We start from the raw sequence: 24787 nt of genomic DNA, 5'->3' as shown, positions 1-24787 counted from the left end.
GCAAGAAAGGATAAATGGGTGACCCAGAAGAAGGTCTGGGGATTGAAGCCACCAGAGAAGTGAATTCCTGCAGGCCTGAGACAAACAAGCTGGATGAGATAATGGCAGATCTAGCAGGGGCCACTGGACTGCTAGGATCAATACTGTGTCTGAACAATATACAACACATGATGTCTGAGGGATTGAATTCTGTCCAGAGTTAGAAAAATCTTGCTCTGAGTGATATCTAACCAAGCTCCAATGAAATCTAGAACTCGAGCCGGATCCAACAGGGACTTGTTGAGATTTATGGTTATGCCCAGCTGGTGGGCAGTCTGGAGAAGGAGATCCCTGGCTTGACAGAGGCAATGCCTGGAGGGAGTGGAAAGGAGCCAATCGCCCAGGTAGGGGAAGACCTGGAACCCTTGCAGCCGCAGGTGAGCAGCCACCACTGCCATCACTTTGGTGAACACCTTGAGTGTGGTGGTGAGACCAAAGGGTAGCGCTCTGAACTGGTAATGATTGGCCCGCAGCCAGAAGTGGAGGAACCTCCAAGAGTGCCTGTCCATTTTGATGTGGTAGTACATGTCCCGGAGGACCACCAAGCACATGCAGTCATTTTTCTGCAGGAAGGGCAGAATGGATTGGAGAGTGACCATCCGGTATATCATCTTGGCAACTGACATGTTTAAGGTTGAAAGATCCAGACTGGGTCTTAAGTCCCCCATGTTCTTTCACTAAAAAGAACCTGGAATAGATGCCTGATTTGGACTGATCTGGGTGGATAGGCTGGATGACTCATTTTTCAAGCAGCTTGGAGATTTCCACTGCTGCTTCCACCTGTTGCACAGGTGAGATGTCCTGGAGGTGTTTGGGTGGAATTGGCATTTGAATGAAGAGGACTGAGTATCCTCTGGATATAATTTGCAACACAGAATGATCATCTGTGATTGACTGCCAGGCTGTTGGGTGCAGCAAGAGGCATTCCCCAACTGCCTCCAGAGAAAACCAGTCGAGCAACCCTTCAAGGCTGCTGCATGGGTCTGTCCAGGAAGGAATCCAGAGACCCATGGTTCCTTGGACCCCACCCTCTGCCACGAGGATGGCGTCTGCAATAGCCCCCCTTTGCCTCTGGGGGAGGGCGAGTCCTGAGCAGCTTGGGAATAGCCCTGAGACTTCCAGAACCACATCTTCTTCATCCCCTCACTGATTCTGGGAAAAGGATCATTGTGGGGTTGAGAAGCAGATCCCGATGGCAAACAAGGTCTTCCCATCTTTCTTGCTCTGGACTAAAGTGTCTCATACTGTTTTTCTAAAAAGAGTGGAACCATCATAAGGGGCATTAGTAAAAGTTACCCTGAAGGGCTCCAAGAATGCACAAAGCTGGAGCCAGGCATGATGCCTGATGGCAACGCCTTTGCCGGCCACCCTAGAGGCACCTTCAGTAGCATGTGTCAGGAGTGTCATAGAGGTGTTGGAAATGGAAGTGAGGGTGGCCATATGGGAGGAGAATAGCTTCTTCTTTTCTGCCAACATGGACCCTGGGGCAGACACAGCGACCTCTTTTACCAGGTCCCGCTGAAGCCTGATAACATGTGCCATGTAGTTCAGCACACGCATGGCAAACATGGCTGAAACGTAAACCCACTTCCCGAAACAATCCACCCAAGACTGTCTGTCTGGTGGATGGACCATAGAGCCCTCCTGAGCAAGCTGTTTCTTGGCGGCCACCGCAACCCACCATGGCATCAACCGGGGACCCCTTAGACCAATGTTGTATGTCAGAAGGTGCACTTAGAACCTTATTAAGCCACCTGGGGATGGGCTGCACCATGCCAGGTTCCTTCCATGCCTGAGATGTATTCAAATCCACAAGCGGATCCATGGGAGGGGACATCCAGGAGGTAGAGGGTCCTGTGAATAATGCCTCCAGGAACACAGACTCATCTGGGGTGGGTTTTTGGACAGACCACCCCCCCCCCATGCTGATGTAGTATTTCCATGATGTCTCAAAAGGAGACATCATCTGGGAGTGACCAAGGGTAACCCTCCCCTTCCTCTAATTCATGTGTCTTCTGTGAGGGAGTCCAGCAGGGAGTCCAAGTGCCTCCTTTTACACGTATGTTTTTGAGGGAGCTCCTTGTGGGGGGTCTCTGGGGAGGATTCAGAAACTTCTGGCCATTCCCAGGGGGGAACTCCCTAGGGTGGAGATGCAACAGGCTGTCCTTGAGGGGGCAGGATGGTGGAATAGAGCACAGAAAGAGAGGGAGCCAGGACAGACTCCAAGGACAAGAGCATCACAGGTCTTGAGGGAGCTGACAGAACCCTCTCCACCATGGATCTGAGCCTTTAGGCTCTGAGACTCCGAGTGGAAGGACTGGTTTCGAAAACCTTCAAGCCAATGCCACCCCTTTGGATCCGGCACTGAGGCCATGGCTCCAAGAGCCGGACGGCCCTGAACTAGTCAGAGCCAAACCACTCAGGGCAATGGTCAGCATCAAGGTACATGGTACCATCGGCACTGAACCCTCGACACCAAGAACCTTGGACCCAATTACTGTGAAACCAGAGGTCAGATCAGAGAAGGAGCAATGGGACATGATCATAAGGGTAGACTGAAAACATAAAAGAATCAAAACAAAAAATCTCTGGGACTGTCCCTTTATTAACAACAGACCACTTAAAACACCAAAAATACAGTACAACTATGTACTGGAATCAGTAATAAAGGCTTAAAGAGCTTAGATAAAGCAGATACAGACTATTAAACTGAATTTAAAAATAGGTTCAAGGTAAGAAAACACTTAACTGTCTTTCTTTGTCTTGAACTATTACAATGCAACAGTAATTTAAGAAAATTGTACCAAACAGCAACTTTGGAATTCACAGATCCTTAGGTCTGAGCTGATTAGCCTGGAACTGCCCCAATACAATGCTAAGTCCTGAACTAGCCCAATTATCATTATTATTATTATTATTATTAGTTTTGTGTTTTCTAATGATTTACATGGATCAGCCAAGAACTTCATAAGAATATGTGCTATGGGTTTTATATAGTTACCTAAGAGTGTTTTCCAGCTGTTTGCATCTGTTATTTACATGTATTTGTCTGATACTATGTTACCACCTTTCACCCTGTCCATTGTAATGTAAACATCTGTGTGTATTGTGATAATTTCATTTACTCACTGCTTAAAAATCTCTCTATGGACTTCAGTGAAAATAGGTTTTGCCTAGCTGAACATTCCCTATCAGCAAATGTAAACAAGCAAATAAATAAATAAGTAAACAAGTAAATAAATAAATAAATAAGTAAACAAGCAAATAAATAAGTAAACAAGTAAATAAATAAATAAGTAAACAAGTAAATAAATAAACAAGTAAATAAATAAACATTACAGAACTATTTAGAAAAACGAGAAAAAGGAAAACAGAGTATGCAGATGCTGTACGTAGAAGACTGACATTTACATAAAATACTTACAGATACATATGTATTTTTTAATCTGGACAGGAAGACATAATTTGTGTTTCAAGGTAAGGAGAGGTATTCATAGTCCTGGAGTTTACAGTGGTTATTTACAAGAAGCAATGCTACGTGTATATGCAAATAAGCTAAACTCAGGGGGTTTTGCAGGGGATAGACCCCCTATTTTTTAGATTTTTTATATAATAAGGTAGTTTAGGTGGAATGTAGATCAAGGGGTGTAAGAGACATACAGACAATTATGTTATCACTTTAATATTCTATATGTCTGTATACAGATACAGTTCTGTGTACAGATATGTTTATGCTTTCTTTTGTGCTATTATAATAACATTACAGGTACATTTTTGCAGGTGCACATATTTATTGTAGTAAATACCTTCAATTATGCAACCCTCTTATATTTTTAAACCTATGTTTAATACAACCGAAAGGAAAAAATAATTTAATACTTACTATAGAATTATGGTCTTCTGACCTCTACCTGGTCAATCCACTCAGCCAGCTGGTCAGAGCTTTTCTTGTAGGTCACTGTATTTGTGACATCACTATTGGCTGGAATAGGTAATCCCCGTGAGTGATTCTAGGCATTTCCTGAACTCCTTGCAGCTGTATTTTCTTTCCTTGTCAGAGCCTTTTGTGCACAGATTGATCTTTTCCAGAGATGACTCCCTCAGGCAGTAGGCCGTAGTTATTTTTCTCCTTAGTAGACCAGCTTGGAATGTGGCCTTGTAGCTTTACTGGTGCTGCCATCATTAGAAGTGCCAAAACCAGAATGAAGAAGATATGAGCAGGGACCACCTCAACCAAACTCAGTTAATGAGCAAGAGCATTAGAAAATGTACTGTTACTGCTGACAAGCTTGGTTTAACCAAAAATGTTTTGTCACATACATGTATTTTAAGGAATGCATTCACATTTCATTTATTTGGTGCATAAAAATAGTATGCAATCATCGTTTTTCTTGTTTTATTACTTAAAATTGCTATTGTTGCTGTGAATTGCCTTAGCTATCTTTTTGGAAGTATTGCCCCTGAACATCATTTATTCCTGCATTGTTTTTTGAGAGGTGCATAAAAAAATATATATTCCTGTGTGTGTGATTACCAACCATAAAAATATATATATTCCTGTGTGTGTGATTACCAACCATAAAAATATATATATTCCTGTGTGTGTGATTACCAACCATAAAAATATATATATTCCTGTGTGTGTGATTACTAACCATAAAAATATATATATTCCTGTGTGTGTGATTACCAACCATAAAAATATATATATTCCTATGTGTGTGATTACCAACTTTTACGAAGTGCTGAGTGGTCTGAGGTAAGAAGGCGTGCCAGATGATGTTAGATGGACAGAGATTATTCTTCATGGTTGTACAAACTCTAATACTTATAACTGTATTTTATTTTTTCTGAATACATTCAGATGCGAGCATATCTGAGGAAATACGCACATTCCCATGGCATGCTGGGGACTGCCATGGACTCCGCTTCTGTCCGTAGAACATTCATGTGAACTTAAGACTGCATTCACGAGTAGCTAAGAGCGGCTTAAGATCCATAGGTTACCTTACATACTCCCGTATTACTGTGATTCATAGAGAAAAGTGTGAAAGGGCCTAATTTGAATACAAAACATGTAAATGGACCTGAATTTATGTGAAATTGTTTAACACTGCCATACCAATTCGGGATTACTCAAGTTAGTTGACAAATGACCTATCTTGCAGAAATGTTTATTTTACAGATATAAAACCAAGTGCTGCCAAACCGTTGAAAATACAAAAATAGACCACGGACTCCTTGTGCCAGCAAGCAACCACAAACGTTGTCTTAACGCAATTTTATTAATTACAAGCGTTTTCGCCACACAACAATGTGGCTTCTTCAGAGAAAAAGTAATAACAATATGAGAAAGTGCACACCTCTTTTTATATTACTGAGAAGGGAAATGACATCACAGAAGGTAAAAGAGCTCAATAAGCTCATAAAATAATAATGCACATTTTTTGAAAGATAATCATCCTATTAATCGAACTCCAGCCTAAATAATTAAGAACTCAAAAATAGTAAAAATAAGAATAAAAACAGAAACATAAAGTAATGTATTGAAACAACTTATAAGCAAGCTACTTAATAAAAAGTGTATGTCCCTATTTAAAAGGCATAAACTAAGTCAGATCACTACAAAATAATTAAAATAATTACAATAATTAATAGAAACACATTAAGTTCAGAGTAGAATAAACAAGAATGGATAATAATTGTTTTACAATAAAACAATGCATAATAAATGCATAATAAATGCATAATAAATGCACAACAGTGCAATTATTTTAATTCTTATTTTTACTATTTTTGAGTTCTTAATTATTTAGGCTGGAGTTCGATTAATAGGCTGATTATCTTTCAAAAAATGTGCATTATTATTTTATGAGCTTATTGAGCTCTTTTACCTTCTGTGATGTCATTTCCCTTCTCAGTAATATAAAAAGAGGTGTGCACTTTCTCATATTGTTATTACTTTTTCTCTGAAGAAGCCACATTGTTGTGTGGCGAAAACGCTTGTAATTAATAAAATTGCGTTAAGACAACGTTTGTGGTTGCTTGCTGGCACAAGGAGTCCGTGGTCTATTTTTGTATTTTACAGATATAATGGGCATATTATTATGGCATTAATAAAAAGTGTACATCTGTCATTTGTAAGTGGGAAATCATCACAGCAGCAGTTGAACACTATTAGTGATCACTTGTGTCACATACTGATTGTGTACACATATGTGTTTTAATTGTGAAGTACTGAAGTAGCAAGGATATGTTGTGGGCTGAAAATACCTGTGTCATTACTTGATGATTTGTGAGTGTCACTGAAGAATGAAACATTGCAGTACTATGAACACATGAAAATGGAAGGGGCTAAGGGAATGAATCTGTTAAGATGGTAATTGTTTTACTGTTCTGAATGTATTTATGATAATATAGACATTGGTACAGCACAACATTACTTGTCTGCACTGACATTTGCATGTGTATATAATTATGGAGTTGGTGTTACCTAACTTTTTTATAGGAGGATGGTAGGTATGCATTCAGCATTGTGTAGTTTGACACATGATTACATCAAAGGTTTTTTTGTGTATGAATGTGGCCTTTTTTCCATGTGTAGTAATAATGCAAATCAAGGGATCAAGGCAGTGAAAGGACAATATCAGCTATGATCATGGCTGCCCTTAGGATATATAGGAAAAAATTGCTTGGTAAAAGGGGAGTGCAAACAAACTGTGAGGACAAAAGCCTGGAATCAAGTTGTACTGGACATTAATGCAGTGTCTGTCAGAAACCACACTGCAAGAAAAGGGAGAATGATAAGGTTGGATGTACTAGAAGCAAGGCAAGGCCAAAGTAGCATGTACTAGAAGCAAGGCAAGGCCAAATGCAATTGCCCATACCAGTACTGGGGGCACACCTCTCAACTGTCCAGATTTTTTTGCAGAATGTCCAGATTTTTGTCTCTTATTTTTGGATTGCTGCTCAAAAAAATTTGTGGTTTTCTGGCAAATCGTTGCGGATTAAAGTCACTAAATACTGGTAAATAATGACAGACATTTGAGTTTCAGACTTCATATCCTTCAGAAATTGTATGATGATGCAACAGCTGTCATTCTAGCAACTTTCTAAGTTTATAAGAGAAATAAAAATACAAAAGCAGTTACCCAGGTGTAAGTGCTCCCGTAGCAGAAAAAATAAATAGTAAAAGCCCAAACAATACTCAGGAACAAGCCAAGGCTAACGAAGGTCCTCCACATGTACAGATGGTACTCAAGTAAATCCACAGAAAAACAGCTCAGTAGAATCAAATATTTTAATCCACAAAGGACAAAAAAATAAAAACCGGCAAGCGCTTTCACCCTTATGGGCTTCTTCAGACCAATAATACTCCATACAAGAACCATGTTTAAATACACAATAAAAGATGACATAATTTTCATAAGTAGCATATTAATTAATTTGTTCTAAAACATTAATTAATTCTAAATCACCATACAACTAATGTAAAAATATATAAAAAGCATGTATATACATATGCATGTAAATATAAAACATATATTAGTAAAAATATCCTAACAAACTAGTACATAAAAAAATAATATATATATATATATATAAGGATATATATAAAAATATATATATATAAAAATTGTGTATAAACACTGTGTACTTTAAAATAATACATATTAAAAAATGCAGCATAGTCAATATGTCAAGTCTTATGAGGAGCAATAATTACATAAATGTAAAATATTTAACAACTATCTAACTTTCAATTTTCTCCCTTTCAACATAGGCCTCATGGGGACTTTATCATTGAGACCTGGTTTTCTATCTGACCTCAACCTTATAATCCATTTAACTTCACATTGCTCTGTGAAATTCCTCACATCCCCACCCCTCTGATTAGGTGTGTTAACTTGCATCACCAAGAACTTAAATTCATGTTGATCCGTTGTCTCAATAACATGCTTTGACAATGCATTCTTACAGGATTTAGTACGAATATTATAAAGATGTTCTCTAATCCTGTCTTTCAATCTCCTGTCGGTTTTGTCGACATAAAATGTCAGACATAACACACAGGTAGCTAAATAGACAACGTGTTCTGAATCACAGGTTGCTCTAACTTTAAAATCAAAATACTGTGAACTGAGGGGGTGTGTGAAACGTGCACTAGTGCCTATATATTTGCAAAAATTGCAACTGTTACACGGTGTGGTACAGCAGTGTGTAGGTTGGGTCACAGTTCGACTGTCTACAGGGTAGCATAAGAGTCTATGCAGGTTCATCCTGTTCTTATATGTAAAATGTGGCCTAACTCCCACTATGTCTCTAATATGTGGATCCACAGTGGGGATATCCCAATGTTTGAAAAATATATCTTTGATTCTGCTGACATCCTGTGTGTAATAAAGTACTACCTTAATTTCTGTGTTTTGTGTGGGTGAATCTACAATACTATAGCCTTCAATATTCTGTACTTGACCCCTATCCATAAAATATAGTGAGGCTTTATCCTCTCTCAATGCATCTATTCCTTCAAAGCCTTGTAGGACCTCTCTCAGGTGGTAAGATCTGTTGAGTAACCTATTTTGTAAATTATGTAACTCACCCTTAAATGCCTCATTACTAGAATTAAGATGTGATATCCGCATGGCTTGTCCTTTAATTATATTTCTGAACACAAAGTCAGGATGCATGCTGTCCCTGGGTAACAGAGCATTCCTATAACAAGCTTTTCTATGGACACCTGCACTGAGTAGGCCATTTGTCATTCTTTCTATATAAGCATCTAAATAAGGTACATAAATCAATGACTTATTCATAGTAAACTTAAGGTATGAGGTGAGGGTATTAATCTCACTATAAAAATTTTCTAATTCCTTTCCATCACCTGTCCATATGAGGAAGAGGTCATCTACAAAATGAACATAAAATACCACGTTCCTTAAAACTGGCTAGATTAAATAATTTATAATGTTCCCAATCAGCCATGACCAAATTGGTGTGGCTATTGGCACATGAAGTGGCCATAGCTATGCCATCCTTTTGTATATAGGTTACTCTATCAAAAATAAAAATATTATTCTTGAGAACAGCTTCCAACAGGGAACATAATACATCAATTTGAAGCAAAGAAAAATTGCCACATAATCCCAAGCATCTGCGGACACTCTCCACACCTTCAATGTTCAGAATAACTGTAAATAAGGACTGTACATCCAGAGTTGCAAGCCAATATGTCAGATCAGGGGGTAAAATCTCCATTTTTTCATAAAGCATTAAAATAAACTGTTTAGTATCTTTCAAAATATATTTATAACTGTTCACTATAGGTCTCAAACAATGTTCCAGATAAAGTGACATTGGTTCAGTTGCCCATCCACGGCCGGCCACTATAGGTCTCACTGGAGGATTTGCAGGATCTTTATGGACCTTGGATAAATCCTGTATCATGGGTATAAGGGAGTGCTCAACTTGTAAAAACCTGTGCAGGTCTTCATTAATTATGTTGCCAAAGGAGAGATTTAATACCATTTGTGAAATATTCAAAATACAACTTTCTACCTCTTCTATATGTATGATAGAGTAAAAATGATGGTCGCTCAGCATATCAGTCATTCTAACATAGTATTTATCCCTATCCATAATAACTACTGACCCTCCTTTGTCAGCAGGCCTAATAACAATGGTGGGATCTTTTCTAAGTCCATTTAATGCTGTTCTTAACCTAGCATTCAAATTTCCATGCCATCTCCTATTTCTGGTTTCATTGTTATAACAATGCAGATCTTCCTCCACAAGTTTCGAGAAGGCATCCACTAATGGATGTAAATTTGGAATATAAGTACTAGGCTTTTTAAGGAAAAATCCTTCACTAGAGGGTAAATGATTTCCAAAGTGAAGTTTCAATTGCACATTCCTACCAAATAATTTTACATCTATAACTCTATTAGTGAAGTCACTCTTCATAGAGGGTATAAATGTCAAACCCTTATTCAAAATTTCTAATTCATCGTGAGATAACACCCTACTGGAAATATTCCATACTAATGTATTGTCACTTTCTCCCACATTTTCTTGAGTGTGGGACCTGTGTGTTCCACTCCTGATACCTTTTGCTTCTGCTTCCCTCTGCTCATGGACCTGTTCCTGCCACCCCTGCAATAATCACTGATGGAGAAAGGAGTTCGCCCATCGCATTCAACATTACCCTTATTATTATAAACCCTTCTCCTTACTTAGGGATCAGCAACTACTGTGGTAGAATTACTAGTCATGGTCTCATTAATTCCTAAAACAGTACTGCTACAATTGCTAGTAGTGCTATTAGCACTATCAGTCAATACTGCAGGTGTATGTAAGTCAGGAATATTAGAGACATCACCATTCTCATTATGTACAATGGCAATAGTCCTAATACACACATTTTTCTCAATAACAGGTAATTGTTCTACTTCATTTAAATTAACAGCAGGATTACATTCAGGGTTAGTGGCAGAAGCAGTATTCATAACATTTCTTGTATCCACTTTCATAACATTGCTAGTTAATCTCCCTCGTTCAATTTGCCTAGTATTATTGTCAGTCCTAGGCCAAGTGAAGACATGGCCATTTTTAAAGTCGGTCGTGTCCCTCTGTATCTTGTTTCTTTTTTGTTCGAGTAACCTTTTCTCGAACAAAAACACATTATCTAGAAGTCGTTCAAGTAATTTGTCAACCACCGACACAGGAAACTTAGAATAAATCTACTCCTGTTGTTCTTTAACAAGGTCGCGTAAAGTGGCCTCTTCAGGTGTAAAAAATTAATTCAATAAAGACATATAGCGTAGGCTAGTATCAATGTTAACTTGTTGCCATTTATATAAAAGCTCTGGATAGACAGTAACTGTAGTTGACATCTTAATCTAAGTGGAAACTCGCAGATATGCTCTGAGCTAGTGCAAAACAGAACAAAATATACTGAACCTACTGATATTGTCAACATCCTGGCAGTATAGATTCAGTGCAAACTTCACCCCTCCACCCCCAAAAGGGCCCCCAACAATATCAGAAAAGTGTAGTGTCCCGGAAATCACAGACGTACAGGTGAAAACAGCCCTTTCAAAAGTCAAAAGGACAGCGACAGTGGGGCCAGATGGTGTCCCAGACTGCGTCTTGCAAGAACTACAGAACAAACTAACCCCCCACCTAAACACACTGTTCAAGCTCAGCCTCTCCACAGGCTACGTGCCCATAGAATGGCACACAGCAATGGTTATTCTGCTCCACAAAGGAGGGGCCACAACTGACCCTGGTAACTATCGCCCCATAAGCCTGACTAGCCTGGTCTACAAGGCTATGGAGCGCATCATCATGGAACTCATTAACAAAGACATTGGGAACCTCCAAACATTTGACCAACCCAGTTTGGCTTTGTTAAGGGCAGATCATGCCTACTAAACCTGGCTGACTTCTTCGAGACAGTCACCAAGGCCATAGATGAGGGAAAGGTGGTTCACACAGCCTACCTTGACCTCGCCAAGGCTTTTGACACCATTCCCCACTTGGGAATTATAGAAATACTCACTATCCTGAACATAAACCCGTACATTATGAGATGGGTTGCCAACTGGTTTACAGACAGAGCTCACATGGTAAGAATAGCGGGCTCCAGGTCCGACTCTAAACCAGTCACAAGTGGTGTCCCAAAGGCTCAGTCCTGGGACCCCTACTGTTTGGCATATACTTCTCAGAAGTACAGGCAAACACAGGAGGACTATGGCTAACCAAGTTCACCAATAACTGCAAACTGGGAGCCATAATTGACTCTCCGGCTGACACGGACATTCTCCAAAAGGGCCTTACTGAGACGGACACCTGTTGTCAAAGTCATGGTCTCAAGCTAAATGCCAAAAAATGCATAGTCATCCCGTATGGGGAAAAACAAAACACCCATGAATTACCACATAGGTGGAAGCCCCCTTAATACAGAAGAGGTAATAAGAGATCTGGGGACCCAGGTAGATAGTAATCTCTCCTTTGACAATCATATTGCCAAAGTAGTTAGGAAATCCTTCTATGCAGCCCATCTAATTACTAAAGAGTTCGCATCTAGAAATAAAGAGGTTATAGTGCCCCTCTACTTGTCACTCATCAGACCCATCATAGAGTACAATGCCCCATTTGGGATGTACCTCACAAGACACTTCCAACAGCTGGAAAGACCGCAAAAGTACCTCACCAAGAGGATTACTGGCCTCAAACATATGTCCTATGCAGACCGACTGGAAAAACTCCGGCTGCACTCAGTGGCATATCGCTTACTCAGAGGTGATCTCTGCCTGACTTACAAAGTCATGTCCAACTCAGAATTGATGGACATGCTCCACCTAAAGTAATCCAAGTCACTGCGAGCCACTCGCTCTAGTGAGCTAAACCTCGCCACAACAATACATAGAACATGCTGGAGGGATAGATTCCTGTCACAGAGACTCCCCATGCTTTGGAACAAAATTCCTAACTACATAAGGCAGAGCCCCTCACTAACACTCTTCAAGAGAAACCTTGACGAGTGGATGGCTAAAAGAAAATACATCCCTGGGATCCCTTCATTAGCTCTTTTTGACAGAGGCTCAGTTAATTAATCAATGGGGCGGCGAAAGCTGACACACTCTGGCTAGGCTTATAAATGCCCTTGAGCAGATAGCCTAGTACCTACCTATGAACCTATGAACCTACCTAAGAACCCTCAGGCCCCTCAGTATAAGTTTCCGGCTCAGGCTGACTTCAAAGTGCTGTTGTTGGACTTGTAGCCTTTTTAGTTTTAAAAGGTCTGCTTCCAGTCGATCGAGCAATTCAGGCAGACCATCCAGCTCATCATCCACTAACACTCCCTCGATTCTGTTGCATGTCACCTCATATGCCATTCAGGTTCCGTACAGAGTTCAAACCTTTGCCTGGATTGTAAGGCAACTCAATCGATTGTAGCCTCTGTTCAGCCATGTCACCTGGGTAGTTAGCGAAACAAATGGAGAATAAAAATACAAAAGCAACTACCCAGGTATAAGTACTCCCATAGCACAAAAAATAAATAGTAAAAGCACAAACAAAGCTCAGGAACACGCCAAGGCTAATGAAGGTCCTCCACATGTACAGATGGTACGCAAGTAAATCCACAGGAAAAACAGCTCAGTAGAATCTAAGATTTTAATTCACAAAGGACAAAAAATAAAAACTGGCAACCGCTTTCACCCTTATGGGCTTCTTCAGACCAATAATACTCCATACAAGAACCATGTTTAAATACACAATAAAAGATGACACCATTTCCTGTGTAGCATATTAATTAGTTCTAAAACATTAATTCATTCTAAATCACCATAGAACTAATGTAAAAATATATAAAATGTACGTATATACATATGCATATAAATATAAAACATATACTAGTAAAAATATCCTAACAAACTAGTATATAAAAAATAATAATATCCATATATAAAAAAAATATATATAAGGATATATATAAAAAGATATATAAAAATGTATATAAGCAATGTGTACTTTAAAATAATACATATTAAAAAATGTAGCACTGTCAATATGTAAAGTCTTATGAGGAGCAATAATTACATAAATGTAAAATATTTAACAACTATCTAACTTTTAATTTTCTCCCTTTCAACATAGGTCTCATGGGGACTTTATCATTGAGACCTGGTTTTCTATCTGCTCTCAACCTTATAATCCGTTTAACTTCACATTGCTCCGTGAAATTCCTCACATCCCCACCCCTCTGATTAGGTGTATTAACTTGCATCACCAAGAACTTAAATTCATGTTGATCCGTTGTCTCAATCACATGCTTTGACAATGCATTCTTACAGGATTTAGTATGAATATTATAAAGATGTTCCCTAATCCTGTCTTTCAATCTCCTGTCGGTTTTGCCGACACAAAATGCCGGACATAACACACAGGTAGCTAAATAGACAACGTGTTCTGAATCACAGGTTGTTCTAACTTAAAAATAAATCAAAATACTATGAACTGAGGGGGTATGTGAAACGTGCACTAGTGTCTATATATTTGCAAAAATTGCAACTATTACACGGTGTGGTACAGCAGTGTGTAGGTTGGGTCACAGTTCGACTGTCTACAGGGTAGCATAAGAGTCTATGCAGGTTCATCCTGTTCTTATATGTAAAATGTGGCCTAACTCCCACTATGTCTCTAATACGTGGATCCACAGTGAGGATATCCCAATGTTTGAAAAATATATCTTTGATTCTGCTGACATCTTGTGTGTAATAAAGTACTACCTTCATTTCTGTGTTTTGTGTGGGTGACATATATATCTATGTCTATATATAGGTGGTATGTATGTAATGGTAGTAGTAAAAGTAGAAAGTGACAGAGAATAGAAAATGTGTTAAGGTAGTTGTACAGATGTGTGGACTAGGATATTAAAGATTAGGGATAACTCATATGGTGTAACAGTATGACATATACATAAGTATATTTGCTATGTGAAACAGTTTTGCTAGATTAAGGAGGCTGTGAATATGTGTTGCATGTGCAGCTGGGGTTATCAGTGAGATGTTTTAGTTTTCTTTTAAAGGAGATTACGTTGTCTAATTCTGTAACTGATGATGGGAGGGCGTTCCACAGCTTAGTTATGGAATGGGAATAGAGGCAGCTACCTGCTCTTTTATTAGGTTTTGATACTTTAAGTAGGAGTTTGTTGTTAGAGCGTAGATTTTTGGATGGGATGTATGGTTCAATTATATTTTTCAGGGAAGGGCAACACTCGGGTTTATAAATGAGTTTGTGGGCAAAGGTAAGTTGTGTGTAATGTAGGTATTGAGCAAATTCTAGCCAGTTTAGTTCTTTAGTGGCCTGGCAATGGTGGGTGCGATTTGGATGGGCTGATGAGAATTTTTCAGTTTTATAATAACAGGACTGTAGTTTTGTGTTGCAAAGAGTTGTGGAGATTGATGAAGATAGGAGACTCATATAGTAAGGTTGGAAGGAGAAGACTTCTTGAAAGTTTTATTCGGATATATTTGTCTAAGTATTGTTTGTTTCTGTAAAGTTTGCCTAATTTGAAGTGAGTCTTTTTTATTGCGTTATTAATATGCAAGTCAAAGCTAAGTTTGCTGTCAATAGTAATTCCTAGCAGTTTGGCCTGATGTACTAACTCTATTTCAGTTTTGTTTATGGAGAATATCGTAGTCTGTGGGAATGGTTTTGATGCAAAGATGAGTAGTTTAGATTTATCAGGGTTAAGTAATAGCTGTTATTGGTTTAGCCAGAGTTCTATGGATGTAAAGGCCTTTTGTGTTACCTTTTGGAGGTCAGAGAAGTTATTGGAGGTGCAGATTATGGTTGAAGCTTCTGCATATTGTATGGTAGTACAGTAAAAGGGAACTTTATGTAGGTCAGTTATAAAAATGTTGAATAGTAAGGGCCCTAAGATTGACCCCTGGGGCACTCCTATGTTATTTGGGAGAAAGCTAGAGAGGTTATTCTGCCATTTTACGGATTGTTGTCTGTTTTCCAAGTAACTAGTGAACCAGGATAGAGTGCCATTAGAGCATCCTAGTGATTGCAGTTGCTGGATAAGTTTGATATGGGAGACTGTGTCAAATGCTTTTGAGAGATCCAGTAACAGAACTGATGTAAATAGGTTACTATCTAGGGTGTTATAGATGAAATTTGTGAAGGAGACTGGGGCAGTGACGGTACTGTCGAAAACCATGTTGTGAAGGGGATAGCAGGTTGTTGCTGGTTAGATATTCAACCAGTTGTTTGTGGATGCATGTTTCCATTATTTTAGATCGAGGGGACAGCATGGAAATGGGTCTAAAATTAGACAGGTCATGAGGGTTTCCACCTTTATGAAGTGGGGGTGATTACTGATTTTTTCCAGAGCTGGGGGACTGTGTGTTCTGAAAGTGATCAGTTTATAAGGATACTTACTGGAAACCTATTGCCTTAGCACTAACTTTGAGGTATTCTGGGGGGAGATTATCAGTAGATAAGGAGCCTGGTTTCAATGTGCCAAGTGATGTTTGTATTTGAGAAGTTGCAACAGGTTAGAAGTTAAAGGATGGTATGGAGCTGATATTGCCTTGAGGTATGGTGGATGGGTTAATGGGAGTTGGGGTATTGCCTACATTTACTAATGTAAGGATAATATCAATAAAGTTTTTATTAAATATTTCAGTGATTTCAACTGGGCTTTTGTCTGGAAATGAAAATGGGTTTTGGGTGCTGCCAGGGTTTAGTGATGAGTTGACAGATTTCCAGAAAAGTCTGGGATTATTACTGTAGGTGTTTATTTGTTGAGAGAAGTAAGTATTTTTGTCCTGATTAATGGCTTATTTTGCTTTGTTTCTAAGTATTTTGAAGGTGATTTCATTGGGTGGGGGTCTTACCTTTTCTCCATTTATACCATGTTCGGTCTCTATTAATCAGTAGTTGTTTGGTTGACTTAGATAGCCAAGCAGCATGGTTATGTTTAACTCTCTTTTTTCTTATGGGGACTATGGAGTTAAGGGTATCAAGGAAGACAGTACTGAAATAATCTACTGCTTCATCTAAGGGAAGATATTTCAGTGGGCTCCAGTTTAGTGTTTGTAACAGGTTGCAACAGTGAGACTGGCTACAATTGGCTAGATTTCTGGTATATTTGTATGAATGAATGCTTGGGGTGGAGGTTGATAGTCTGTGTATCAGGGCTGGTAAGTCCTCACTTAGGGTGTTGGGAAGCATGTTGGGATTAGAGTAGTATTGTGGGTGGGATACTAATATCCAGTCTAGGGTGGATTCTGGGTGATTGTTGTGTGTGTTGGGATTTGTATAAGTTGTGGAAATTTGAACAGATTGATGGAGTTTGTGGAGTTGTTTGGTGTTAGTTTAAGCCAATTTATATTAGTGTCACCGAGGATGATGGTTTCATTTGAGATGTAGTGGTTAGACCATGATAGGAAGTCTTCCATTGATGAGATATTGGGACCTGGAGGAATATAGATGGTGGCAATAGATATTCGTTTGTGGTTGTTGAAAAATAGTGATCCTAATAGGATTTCCATATTATTGAAGGTGGGGCATTATGTTTAAGTGGTTATGGTATATTAATGCTAGGCCTCCCCCTTTTTTATCTTTTCATAATATTTGATATCCAGGGTGAAGTATTTCTGAGTCTGATATATGGGGTTTGAGCCAAGTTTCTGTTAGAGCAACTATATCAGCTGTATACTGTGTAAGCCATGCATGGAAGTCAGATACTTTGTTGCAGATACTACGGATGTTTAATACCATGATGCAAAGGTCTTTTGTTTTTTCACTGAGGGTGATGTAGAGTTATTAATATGGTGGGTGGAAGAGGGTCCATGGTTTGGATGAATATCTCCACTTTGGCATAATAATGTGAAGATAGTGGTTTGGATTGTGTATGAAATGTAGTTAAGCATGGAATACGTATGTGTATGAAATGTAGTTAAGCATGGAATACATATATGAGATGTATAATTGTTTGATTTTATGTAAATTAAAAAGCAGTTTGGTCTTGAAAGTGGTGGTGTCTCTGTGATTGAAGAGTGATGGTGAAATATCACAGTAACTATTTTGGGATGAGTTATGGTATATGTATGCTGCAGTTTTTGTTGGGGTTAGTTGATGTAGTGTGGTGTTGTGAGAAGTGAGGTGGTAGAGAGTAAGTATGTTAAAGAAGGTATGCATGTGTCTGCATATGTATGCATGTACGTATGTTTGTGTGAGGGGGAATAGGAATCCTATTATATGGTGAGTGGGGAAGTTGTAAGTCATGATATGAGTTTCCTGCCAAACAGCAACATATAGTCAACATTTTTAACATAGCTCACCATCATATATTACATTTCTATGTTTTTGTCTTCATTTTACATTTTCAGTGTACTCCTATTTATTTGCACTTTGTTCTTTTCCTTTTGTTTAAAAATTATTTTTTGTAACAGAATTCAACATTTAAAAGTTAAACAGATTTTTTAGACAGTAATTTGACCATAATCGGCATGCTAACGGTTTCCTAGCTGAAAGGAAAAAGCTCTAAAAGGAGAACTCAGCGTCTTACTGGAGGCTGTTGTTACTACAAGGGTAGTGATATCATCATGTAATGCTGGAGGTACTACAAGGGTAGTGATATCATCATGTAATGCTGGAGGTACTACAAGGGTAGTGATATCATCATGTAATGCTGGAGGTACTACAAAGGTAGTGATATCATCATGTAATGCTGGAGGTACTACAAGGGTAGTGATATCATCATGTAATGCTGGCGGTACTACAAGGGTAGTGATATCATCATGTAATGCTGGAGGTACTACAGGGGTAGTGATATCATCATGTAATGCTGGAGGTACTACAAGGGTGGTGATATCATCATGTAATGCTGGAGGTACTACAAGGGTAGTGATATCATCATGTAATGCTGGAGGTACTACAAGGGTAGTGATATCATCATGTAATGCTGGAGGTACTACAAGGGTAGTGATATCATCATGTAATGCTGGAGGTACTACAGGGTAGTGATATCATCATGTAATGCTGGAGGTACTACAAGGGTAGTGATATCATCATGTAATGCTGGAGGTACTACAAGGGTAGTGATATCATCATGTAATGCTGGAGGTACTACAAGGGTAGTGATATCATCATGTAATGCTGGAGGTACTACAGGGGTAGTGATATCATCATGTAATGCTGGAGGTACTACAAGGGTAGTGATATCATCATGTAATGCTGGAGGTACTACAAGGGTAGTGATATCATCATGTAATGCTGGAGGTACTACAAGGGTAGTGATATCATCATGTAATGCTGGCGGTACTACAAGGGTAGTGATATCATCATGTAATGCTGGAGGTACTACAGGGTAGTGATATCATCATGTAATGCTGGAGCTACTACAAGGGTAGTGATATCATCATGTAATGCTGGAGGTACTACAGGGTAGTGATATCATCATGTAATGCTGGAGGTACTACAAGGGTGGTGATATCATCATGTAATGCTGGAGGTACTACAAGGGTAGTGATATCATCATGTAATGCTGGAGGTACTACAAGGGTGGTGATATCATCATGTAATGCTGGAGGTACTACAAGGGTAGTGATATCATCATGTAATGCTGGAGGTACTACAAGGGTAGTGATATCATCATGTAATGCTGGAGGTACTACAAGGGTAGTGATATCATCATGTAATGCTGGAGGTACTACAAGGGTAGTGATATCATCATGTAATGCTGGAGGTACTACAAGGGTAGTGATATCATCATGTAATGCTGGAGGTACTACAAGGGTAGTGATATCATCATGTAATGCTGGAGGTACTACAAGGGTAGTGATATCATCATGTAATGCTGGAGGTACTACAAGGGTAGTGATATCATCATGTAATGCTGGAGGTACTACAAGGGTAGTGATATCATCATGTAATGCTGGAGGTACTACAAGGGTAGTGATATCATCATGTAATGCTGGAGGTACTACAAGGGTAGTGATATCATCATGTAATGCTGGAGGTACTACAAGGGTAGTGATATCATCATGCAATGCTGGAGGTACTACAAGGGTAGTGATATCATCATGTAATGCTGGAGGTACTACAAGGGTAGTGATATCATCATGTAATGCTGGAGGTACTACAGGGGTAGTGATATCATCATGTAATGCTGGAGGTACTACAAGGGTAGTGATATCATCATGTAATTCTGGAGGTACTACAAGGGTAGTGATATCATCATGTAATGCTGGAGGTACTACAGGGGTAGTGATATCATCATGTAATGCTGGAGGTACTACAAGGGTAGTGATATCATCATGTAATGCTGGAGGTACTACAAGGGTAGTGATATCATCATGTAATGCTGGAGGTACTACAAGGGTAGTGATATCATCATGTAATGCTGGAGGTACTACAAGGGTAGTGATATCATCATGTAATGCTGGAGGTACTACAGGGGTAGTGATATCATCATGTAATGCTGGAGGTACTACAAGGGTAGTGATATCATCATGTAATGCTGGAGGTACTACAGGGGTAGTGATATCATCATGTAATGCTGGAGGTACTACAAGGGTAGTGATATCATCATGTAATGCTGGAGGTACTACAAGGGTAGTGATATCATCATGTAATGCTGGAGGTACTACAAGGGTAGTGATATCATCATGTAATGCTGGAGGTACTACAAGGGTAGTGATATCATCATGTAATGCTGGAGGTACTACAAGGGTAGTGATATCATCATGTAATGCTGGAGGTACTACAAGGGTAGTGATATCATCATGTAATGCTGGCGGTACTACAAGGGTAGTGATATCATCATGTAATGCTGGAGGTACTACAAGGGTAGTGATATCATCATGTAATGCACTACAAGGGTAGTGATATCATCATGTAATGCTGGCGGTACTACAAGGGTAGTGATATCATCATGTAATGCTGGAGGTACTACAAGGGTAGTGATATCATCATGTAATGCTGGAGGTACTACAAGGGTAGTGATATCATCATGTAATGCTGGCGGTACTACAAGGGTAGTGATATCATCATGTAATGCTGGAGGTACTACAAGGGTGGTGATATCATCATGTAATGCTGGAGGTACTACAAGGGTAGTGATATCATCATGTAATGCTGGAGGTACTACAAGGGTAGTGATATCATCATGCAATGCTGGAGGTACTACAAGGGTAGTGATATCATCATGTAATGCTGGTGGTACTACAAGGGTAGTGATATCATCATGTAATGCTGGAGGTACTACAAGGGTAGTGATATCATCGTGTGTGTGTGTCTATCATTTGATTTTTATTATAGTGAGGCATATGAGGACAAGCAGATGTGGGGTTGCTCTCTGTAATAATAACTGTAACATAAAACATGTCAGAGAAAGTTATGCTTTTTATTTAAAACCTATTTTATTTAAATATGTTGCTGCAATATCTTTTTGAAGGCTTATTCTACAAGGTTGCATTCTAACTTTCATTATGTGTGTTCTCTGAAAAATGTTTTATCATTATGGAAACATTGTACTTGTGTATGAATATCATTAATAAAAGTTACCTCTTCTTTGTTCAATAAATGGCAATGAATCTTTAACATTGTCCACCTAAGACACCACTATTGCAGTCAAGTGGGAACTCATTTTAATGTCTCATTGGAAGAATGACACTTTAGGAATAAACTACTTAACTCTTGCTGCATTGTGGTGTCAGTACAGCTGGAGGAATCAATGAATGCATCATATTCGGATGGAGAGATGATAAAATTAGCAAGCAAAGGAAAGTAATATTGCTGAAATTTAATTCCTCCTCAAGTTTTGGTGAGTAACTTCATGAGGTGGACCTTTTTTTTTCAAAATCTCACCAAGCCAACACCAATATATGGACTTATTTTATGTAGCGTATATCACGGACAGAAGTAGGTTAAAAAATGAAAACAATAGCTTGGTGCAAATTCTCAGCATAAAAAGTACCCAATCCTGGTAGAAGCACTGATGTCAGGAATGGAAACAAATGGCACTGTAGAATTCTCAAGACACAGAAACATTCATACAATGGGCTTAAGTCAGCCTGAGGGAAAGGATGCCCCCCCTTTTAGAAGGAAATAGCAGTCCACAGAAACTGACAGGCCAAAAAGAGCCATAAAGATGATAGAGTTAAGTATTGAGGATAAGAAAGAAATTATTCATTGTTACTATTATGCAAGAAGCCCAGAATTTCTGGATATAAGATATTCATAAAGATTAAGAGAGAAATTAGAGGAAAGAAAAATACTCGCAGAAAAAACTGTCATAAGCTTCAAATGCAAATTTGTGCTCATTAATATAACCAATTCATGAAAAACATATAGACAAAGAAATTCTGGACCATTTGGAAAAAGAAGCAACTGAGGAAGAGGGAAAATATAAACAACAAAATCAAAAGATTTTTGAAAGGTATAAAAAAGAAACATGGACATTGGAATGAAAGGGAAATCTGATATGGTGTAATATCTATGGAAAGGAGAAAGCTAAACTAAACAATACAAAAAAGCAACTCCAAAGATATTTGAAGAGAAACACAGGCAAAGATACCCAGATATGTAAAATTTCACAAAACAAAAAATAAGATCACAAAAGGGAATGTAGAACAGAAGATTAATAAAGTAGAAGTTAAATAGAAGCTGAAGTTATGGATTACCTGTGAAGTGAAGAATTTAGTGCAGAAAATCCAACTCTGGTAATGTTTCAGCATGATAGAATGATGAGTCCTCAAATTAAGGAAAAACAAGTGGAATGGGAAGCATCTGATCAGTTACCTTATGAAGATACTTTGCAGCCCTTGGTAAGAAACCAGTACAAATGTTCAGTTGGAGTTGCACAGCAAGGAAAGGAACAGAAAATGGTGGCAGTTCTGATGCAATCAATGTTGTAGTGTGATAGGCCAGTGAGGTACCATATGAAAGAGCAACAAATGACACAGGATGCAGCTGAAGAGAATGTGTCACCGGAAGATGTTCTGGAACTTTCTGTAGAATCTTGCAAGAAATGAAGAACAAAGAATGTTTAGAAGAAAATTATCTAAGGGAAGAGTTGCCTGATTTAATAAAGATGGATAGACATATTAAGATTGATGAAAGAAATACATTACAGAAAGTCAGTAAGAATTGCAAATATGTTAAATTAATAAACATTTTCTTAAAAAATAAAGTCAATAAGACCCAAAATGTGAGAAGTCTGATAAAACAAACAAACACAGTAATATGTCCTATTTACTTCTGTTATGTCAATACCACAAAAATATAAGGCAATAAGGGAAAGAAGGGAAGAAATGAAATGCCATCATGGAGGTATCAAACCGAGAAAACTATAAAACAAATAAGCCTAGAAGTGTCACTGTTAGAAGAGTATAGAAGAGGGAACAGCTCATCAAATATACTTAGAAAGATAAACGTGATAAAAGCAATGTGCAGTATTAGAACAGACCGGGAGCTATCATACATCATTGCAAATAATAAACTACAGATAGCATAGGCAGAAAAACTTAGAAGATATACAGATAAATATAAAGGAAAAGTACAAAATAAGCAATTCAGTGATGACCCAAAAATATTTTACAAAGAATTAGGAAATAAAACAAAAGGAATAGAAACACCACCAAAAAAAAAAAAGAAGAAATAGACACATTTCGGAGAAATATCTGTGAAGATCCTGTGGAACATAATAAAGATGCTGAATGGATAGAAGAAGTAAAAGAAACAGTAATAAGTTCAAATATACAGGATATGAAATGGGATGATTTAATGGCCAGAGAAATTGAAACAAAATTAAGAAAAGCTCCTAACTGGAAAATCCTATGCCCAGATGTAGTACCTAACTTCTGGCTAAAAGTGTTAACATCTCTACATGAAGATTTAGCCCTGAGTAAGAACTACTTACATGTGCACCACAAACAGACACCAGCCTGATTAACAACAGGAACAATTATACATTTCCTTAAGAATGAAACTGCAAAAAAGTCCTAAAAACTATAGATCAATTACTTGCATTCTGACAATGTATTAACTATACACTGGAATTGATGCCTACAGAGTTTATAGTCATTTAGAAGAAAACTCATTGAAGGCAATAGAACATGATAAAATATATTCATATGGAACAAAGGATCATTTGTTGTTAATTAAAGTCAAAATGGAGAATTGTAAAAATGGGAACATTCTAAGTATAGCATGGATAGATTACAAAAAAAAAAGGATATGACAGCATCCCACATTCGTGGATAAAGGAGTGCATAAGATACAATCATAGGGCCGCATACATATCATCAGATTCAGACAGAGTGAAAGTTTTGAAACTGAAGAGAACAAGTCTAGGATGATCTCCTTGCCTAGTTAAGTAGAAGCATATCTTTGCCAAGCGGGAATGGAAACTAAACTAGAAGTAGAAAAAAATGAAGCAGCATCTGATTGTGCCAAAAAAGAAAAGTAAGAATATAAGGAGAAAGATCAGATAAGAAGGCAAGAAACGTGGAAAAGGCATAAGTATATTTGTAAGTACAGAAAACTCCTGGAACAACCTCATGTTAATCAGCATCTGATGCGATAATAGTTTAGGAGAGGTGAATTTAAAACAAAAGATGAAATGTTAATATTTGTGGACCATGATAGCTGACTATGTACAAGTTGGCTTGCAAGGTCCATTGAACATGTGGGAGGAACAGACAAATAAAGTTCTGTAAAGCAGCACTTGAATCAGTCAGACATCTTGTTACTGCGTGTGATACACTAAAGGCATAATAATGCTTCAACACTGTTGTATTGGGGATTGTGCTTCCCAGCTACTTAAGTACTGTAATGTTTGCACAATCCCCAATACAACAGTGTTGAAGCACTTGAATCAGTCAGACATCTTGTTACTGGGTGTGATACACTAAAGGCATAATAATGCTTCAACGCTGTTGTATTATATTGTATTGACACCAGGTGTCCATCTCAGTAAGGCCCTTTTGGAGAATGTCTGTGTCAGCCGGTGAGTCAATTATGGCTCCTAGTTTGCAGTCATCGGCGAACTTAGTTAGCCATAGTCCTCCTGTGTTTGCCTGTACTTCTGAGAAGTATATGCTGAACAGTAGGGTCCCAGGACCGAGCCTTGAGGGACACCACTTTTGACTGGTTTAGAGTCGGACCTGGAGCCCTCTATTCTTACCGTGTGAGTTCTGTCTGTAAGCCAGTTGGCAACCCATCT

Source organism: Protopterus annectens, chromosome 14.part0 (assembly GCF_019279795.1).
Source record: "Protopterus annectens isolate FY-2018-M chromosome 14.part0, PAN1.0, whole genome shotgun sequence".
Classification (NCBI taxonomy): Eukaryota; Metazoa; Chordata; order Ceratodontiformes; family Protopteridae; genus Protopterus; species Protopterus annectens.
This window is presented reverse-complemented; position numbering follows the sequence as displayed.